This window comes from Ctenocephalides felis, unplaced genomic scaffold (assembly GCF_003426905.1).
Source record: "Ctenocephalides felis isolate EL2017-DRISC unplaced genomic scaffold, ASM342690v1 CF-g0.4_SCAFFOLD_00845, whole genome shotgun sequence".
In the NCBI taxonomy this organism is placed as follows: Eukaryota; Metazoa; Arthropoda; class Insecta; order Siphonaptera; family Pulicidae; genus Ctenocephalides; species Ctenocephalides felis.
In genome coordinates, this window is record NW_020536999.1 from 2268944 (window position 1) to 2276415 (window position 7472).

The window sequence follows — 7472 nt, forward strand, 5'->3', positions numbered from 1 at the left end:
CATCGCTCACTTTCCAAGAGCTTATCTCAAAAAACACCCACACACACAACACACACACACCCACACTATATATATATATATATATATTATAATAATGAACAGGAGACAGTCCTGGATTCCGTAAAATCCAGGACCTTTTACTCAGTAACTAAATAAAATACGATTTTATGTGTTTGAATTTGTACTCGATTTTAATATTTTGTGAAATTTATATTTGATCACTGAAGCTATCATGCTGTATTCATATCACTAAAAATTTTAATCAGAAAATATATATATATATATCACTAAATATTTAATTTTGCATTTGAAGAATACGTTTGAGTTTTGCTAAAGATTTATTCATATCACTAAAACGCTAAAGTAGGTAATATACTATGAATAAAGCAAAAAAAAAAAATTAAGATTAAATTTAAGTTTAAAACTTTAAGCTGTTCAATTGAATCTACATAGATCATTGCAGAACTAATTCGTTTACTTAAAAATCAGGTTTATAAAAATCTCTGAAGAGAGTCGATCTTTAAAGATCTTTGGGAATTTATATCAGATCCATAAAAAAAATCGGTTCAAGTCGATTACTTAAGATTTAAGTAGATATTTATTAATATATTTTGGTTCATATCACTAAAGACTTTATTGTTAGTTTATAAAATAATTTATATTTATTTTGTTAAAGAAGAGTTTTTCAAAGAAGATCATTTGAAATTTAAATTGATTGCTAAAGATATTTTGTCGAAAAACTATTGAAGTCGATTACTTCAGAATTTAAAGATCTTAATCAATGATAAAAATATCATTCATATTGCTGAAATTTAAGGGCATTATTTAAAATTAAAATCGAGCCTAGAAGATCTATATGAATAAATTTCGAAGAAAAATTATGAAAAATCATTGAAGTCGATCACTTAAAAATTGAAAGATCTAATATAATATAATATAATATAAGTATTGCTAAAAATTGAAGCATCATTTGAAATTTAAATTGATTACTAAAGATCTATGTAGATTCATATGATTCAATTTGTAAGTTTTGTTAAATTATGAAAAACTGTTGAAGTCGATCACTGCAAGATCAATAGATCTAAAGAGCAAGTCAAAAATATAAGATACATTTTTTATATCTAAAAATTAACTATTACATCATGCACAACTAGTTTGATATATATCTTATTCAAATTAAATAGTCAATATTTTTGTTCAGATTTACAAAATTACTTTTCGTCATTTACAAGAACGATATTTTCCATATTTAAAATTAGCAAAATATATTTTTTTTCTAAATTTAATTGAATAATTAAAGAATAATTTCGAAAACCCTTTGAACAAGTTTTTTATAGGCCAAGGAAAAAACGAAATTTATCATGTATTAATACTAAAATATCGATTAAATCATTGGTTATCGATAATTATCGATAATTTCGATAGTGACACAATAATCTGGCATATGTTTATCGAGTAATAAGTCAATGAACCTTTTATCGCAAGGGGTGGTTTATGTGATTCCTAAAGGGTCGTTTTTACAAGGTCTTTGCACCACTTATATACATATATAAATATATATACATGTATATATACACATATATACATATATATATATATATATATATATACATATATAATTATGTAAATGTATGTATATAAATGTGCGATTTTATATTCCTCTATAATAAGTTACTAAGGTAACTCCGAAACGAAAACAAATCAAATCCTTATCTGTATATGGATATATATATATATATATATATATATATGTAAATGTTGAGCAAAATAGTGAGCAATTCGCCAAATATAAAGAATGATAACTTTAACTTTAACTTTTACTATTAGTTAAGTTTTCTTTTTAAAATCAAGATTCATTGTGCCCTTTATAGTTTTATTTAACTTCTATATTTTTTTGAAACGTTTTTCAACTTGAATAAAAAATCAAAATTAATAAATATTAAAACGTAATTATTTAGTACGTTTTGTCACTTAATGTGTGTCGTCATTTTGCTGTATACACACAAGTAAGAATATAAAAAAATCTTAAAAAATATAAACTGAATGCAAATTAAAAATAATATCTGTGTAAATTAGAATCTCGAGATCTTTTTCTTGCAATTTTTTTTATTCTAGTTTGTGAAAAAAATAGTTTCCGAAAAGTTCACTAAATATTTGAAACGATCCATAGGTATAAAAAGTTTGATTGAATTTTTATAAATATTGAACAGCAAATGGTTAAAAAAAGCAAATGTCTAAAATTCTATGTGTCTAAATTAAATACATAATTAAAATTTCAAATTTTGTCAGATGGTAACAATTTTTGAAAATATTAAATATTTAAAACTTAATTTCTATAAATGCCAAATGTCTAATATGGTATATGTCCAAAATAAATATTATTTTTTGCAAATTTCGAATGTCTAAATTATCAATTTTAAAAAATAAAGTAGTGCCAAATAAGTCAATTTTGTAAAAGAATGAAATCAGTAAAATAGAAATGTCTAAGATGTAAATTTTTAAAAAATTTAAATGAAAATGTACGATTGCGACTAATTTATATGAATAACAATGACAATTAATAATATAGAAAAATGCTGAAAATGTCGAAAATGTCGAATATATACATTTAGAGTGTCAATATTATTTATAATATCGAACATCAATCATGGGATGTGTTTGAATATCAAAAATTTGATTATGTTGAAAAAAAATTAAAAAATCGATTCGGTAGTTTGAGGCTAAATGTGGACGAAAATTTTAACAGTTTTTTTCAAATTACAAAGAAACGGCTGGGCAGATCGTCTCACAAAACTGACAAACGATAATCCTCATTGAGATACATCAAATGGATTTTAAATTTCTGAAATCGGTTCAGGCGTTTTTGAGAAAACGTCGATCAAAGGTCTAATTTTGACAAATGCCAAAAAAACGAAACCAATTTTTGCAAACTTTGACGAATTTTTAAAGTTAAACGAGTTGTCGTAGGGTCATAATATTTTAGTATGATCTAGAAGACTATGGTATCTACCGTCAAAAAAAATGAAAATCGTCGAATTTTTTTTTAACACTTTATTACAAGAAAACGGCCCTGCCGATCTTCACCAAAAACTAATCAGCATGATACCCAATCAATATCTTTCGAACGGTTTTTGAATATTCGAAATCGATTCAGAATTGCGGGCTAAAACGTGGACGAAAACTTTTCCACTTTTCTGCAAAACTGACAAACGATAATTCTCATCGAGATACATTGAATGGCTTTTAAATTTTTGAAATCGGTTCAGCCGTTTTTGAGAAAACGTGGATTTACGGCAAAAAATCTGTTACATACAAACACGCACATACACACACACACACATAGTTTTTCCTTAAATGTTGGTCTCATTCGATTCAGAATGGCTTGAAACGTTGAGAAAACTAGCGAAATTAAATTTAGCGAATCGGATTTTTTTATGAAAACAAACTTCTCTTTCGGGAAGTTAAAAAATTGTTAAAAAATATTACAATATTTCATTTATAGTGACAATAAAAAAAATAAAATGAATATGTCGAAATAAATTACTTATCAGAAAGTATTGAGTCGAATATTCGAACAAATTTAACTAATATCGAAAATGTCCACCGCTAAATTCGTTTACGAATCCATGAGTCTACTCTACTCATAGATTGCGTTCATGTTCGTATCCATTTTGCTCGTCCTATGAATGTTGTGTGTATGTGTATGTATGTATGTATACATTGGTGAGCCCTTGGCATAAATTTCGGCACCGTAGGTCCCCAAAAGTGGGTCACTGCATCGTATTCGGAACCTAAATAAATAGTGGCATCATGGCATCATGGCTGCAGACACTTTTTATTTCATCACACCAAATACAAAACCGAAACTAAACTGAACGAAACGATTGAACGAGATCGAAATTTATGCGAAACGACGAGGAAGAGTTGGAGTCGGAGGTAAAAGAAATAACATCGGTGCAAAAGGATTGATAACTAGTGGTGTATGGCATCGTGCCGTAAGGCAAATTGCTGGGACTTCCCGTACCGTAATGAAATATTCGAGAAATTTTAAACGTTTTCAAATATATTATTACAAATACTGTAACTTCCATTATTTTCATTGCTATCTTGTTATATCTGAGCAAATCAAATGTAAATCATAAATCATTTCATTTGGAATTCAATTTCAAAAAAAATTCTAATTTACACAAAATTGAAAAAGTGCTCCCGTATAGTCACAGTCTATACTGCATTTGCAAATAATTCTGTGCGACATTTTGACTTATACTGTGCTTAGTTTGGCGGCATTTTCACATTTTTCAATAGTTTCTCAAAAAATTGGAAAAGTGCTCCATTACATAAACAGTCTAAACGCACTTGGGTAAACATTTGTACCAGAGTGGCCTTTAGACTGTGCTTAGCCTGGGTAGTTTTTTAATATTAGTTATTTAGATAATTCAAATCGGACGCTTAGTTCACTCAAAAACTGCCATTTTTTTGCACATTTAGCTCTGCATACTCGAAATGGCGGAATCTGTCTTTGCCAAAAACTAATCACCTCTGCTCCCTATAATTACAAATTGAATACTTTTTGGATCATTCAAATCGGATGCTCCGATCTCTCAAAAACTCGATTTGCATTTTCTGCACTCTTTGCTCCGTATCTCCGTAACGGCGGGACCTGCCTTTGCCAAAAATTAATTAGCACATCTACCTATCAATAGAGATCGAATGTTTTTTAAACCTTTAAAATCGGTTGATCCGTGCGCCCGAAAACGTGGATGAAAAAATGCGGACATACAAAACACACATACACACACATCTATTTTTTCTGAGGTATGCTCCTTAAAAATGTTCAGAAAGCTTCAAAACGTTGAGAAATGCAAAAATTTTCTTTTTTGATTTTTGGCCCATTAATATAACTACCCCTACTGTAAACAAATATTTGTATTCAAGTTATAAACAAATTCCAAAAAATTCCAATCCTTTTAGAACTTATTTTTTTCTATTGGTTTTGAGTCTTTACTTTTTTATTTTTGTCCAATGTCTTTTTTTATTTTTTGCCAAAATACACTTGGTAAATTTTATAATATTTTTATCATAAAGTAAGTAAGTACTTGAAAAAATTTAAAATTTAAAATTTCTTGACTTCTTGAACTTCAAATTTCACATCTTGCTCAGTATATGGTCCATAAGAAAACCACCCAATTCGGTGCCTTTATAAAAATGTCGAGGGTTGCCAGAGAGTGACCGAGTCAACTTCACACTAGTCTTTCTTTTTATAATGTTGCCAGATAAGACAGCCTTCGATCATGCTCGCCATATTAATTTTTTTCGTTCTTATCCTTTCAATCCTTCTATTTTTTTGCGATGACACTCTTTTCCTAATATGGATCAGATCTAATGTTCTTCGACAGTAGAGTTTTTTTCTCAAGTCTTTGCTTATTTGTTAACATAAGGTTTCATTTTATAATATCCATTCTTCGCCAGCAGCATCATCTAGAATCTCAGATGTTTTTTGTTTTTATCGACATATTTTATCAGTTATATTATTTGTTGCTCCACCAATTATATTTGATAAAGTGCAAAATATACTTATTCACATTGATCCAAAGATAAACCACATTTGTTGTGAAGATAGTTATCGATATATAGGATTGCCAGAGTGTAAACAGACCTAACTTCACTGTAGTCTTTCCATCGGCGACATTGCCAGATGGGACAACAATGTGAAAACAGTATCTAGTCTAGTTAACTTCTTCGTTCGGATTTTTTTCTGATCTTTTTATTTTTAATTCTAAATTTTAGGTAGCAATTCATCAGTTTACTTTGTAAGTCAAATCTGACGTTTCTCGTCAGTAGAGATTTTATTTCCCTCTCATACGATTGATGTCACTAATTAGTATAGAAAACTATAAAATCTTTGTTCATCAGTAGTATTTCATTTTATAAATTCAGTGAGTTTCAAAACATTTGAACAATTTTTTCAACAAGTAGGCTCCACAGTTGCTCGACAGAAGAACCTATTTTTTAAAACCTAAAAACATATTTGGTTCGTATTGACTTTTACTCCAATCCAAAATTTAAGTGTAATCATGCTGTGTAGTAGAGTTCTTATTTTCTTCTTATTTGGGTGTTTATTGAGATAATTGTTTGTTTAGCTTAAAGACCAGATTGAATTTGGGGTTTTATCAATTATAATATTATTTTGTTATAAAAATATGTTATTAATAATTTATATATAAGATATATATATAATATATATATATATATATATATATATATATAATATATATACATTGTAGTGTGCCGAATAATGCGTTTCTGTAGTTTTATTTAGGTCAAAGTTGCGTTCGTTCTGCGTTGGCATATGCATACATACATACATATATATAATTATATACATATACATGTATATATATATATGTATATACATAAATATATGTATATATGTATGTATGTATATCTTTTGCATTCGGTTGTGGCCTAGATAAGTAAAATTTCGCTTTTTATCATGCGTACACACACGTACAATTCTATGCGAACGCATATAAGTTGAATTTAAATCGATTTTTAAGGTTCCTTACAAACTTTTGTAGATTATTTCAAGTATGCCAAAATTTAATACAGAGTTTCAAGAATTTTTTGCAAAAATTACAACTTTTCAAGATTAACATGTACATACATTAAATTAATTACCATAAAGAATTTTGATACAAATAAAAATATACATCTGTAGCTATAAAATTGTTCGATTTTATTCTGGTAAAGTTTAAAGGATTGAAGGTGATACCTATTGTTTTAATTTTGAAGTTAAGTTTATACAAATTTAGTACTAGACAATGCAATTTTAATATTGTAATATATTTTACAGAAGTTTTTAACATTCGCAAATAATTTTCATAATAATTTGCAAGTTTTTGCTGAATATTTGATGACATAAAATATGTTAAAGAAGGAACATCAAATAGAACATTTTTATTAACGTTTTTGTTATTGCAAACTGTTTTATGATTTGTGCAATTTGACAATGCACCATTAAAATCTTAACCAATTTGATTTAAAAAATAAATAAAACAAGAAATAATGATTTTGGATACTTATCACCATCATCAAAGTTATTGCTGGTATAAAAGCGCTTCCAGGTTTCCATAATGCATTTACAGGATTTAATTTTGTTATATTGATTATTTTATTCATTCAGTTCAATTATATTCATTAGTTAAAAAATAAATAATTTGAAGTGATAATTTTCAACTAATTTTGTTATTGAGCCATTTCGTTTGGTTTCTTGTAAATTCAGAAGCGGGATTAGTTCTGCTCAATTAATTATATGTTGAGCATTTAAAAATAAAACCGCTTAAGCTTTTAAGAATCATTTATATGTTTAATCCCATACATTTTCATTTATATATATATACATATATTTATTTATATATATATATATATATATATATATATATATACATAAATGTGTATACAGAAAATAAAAT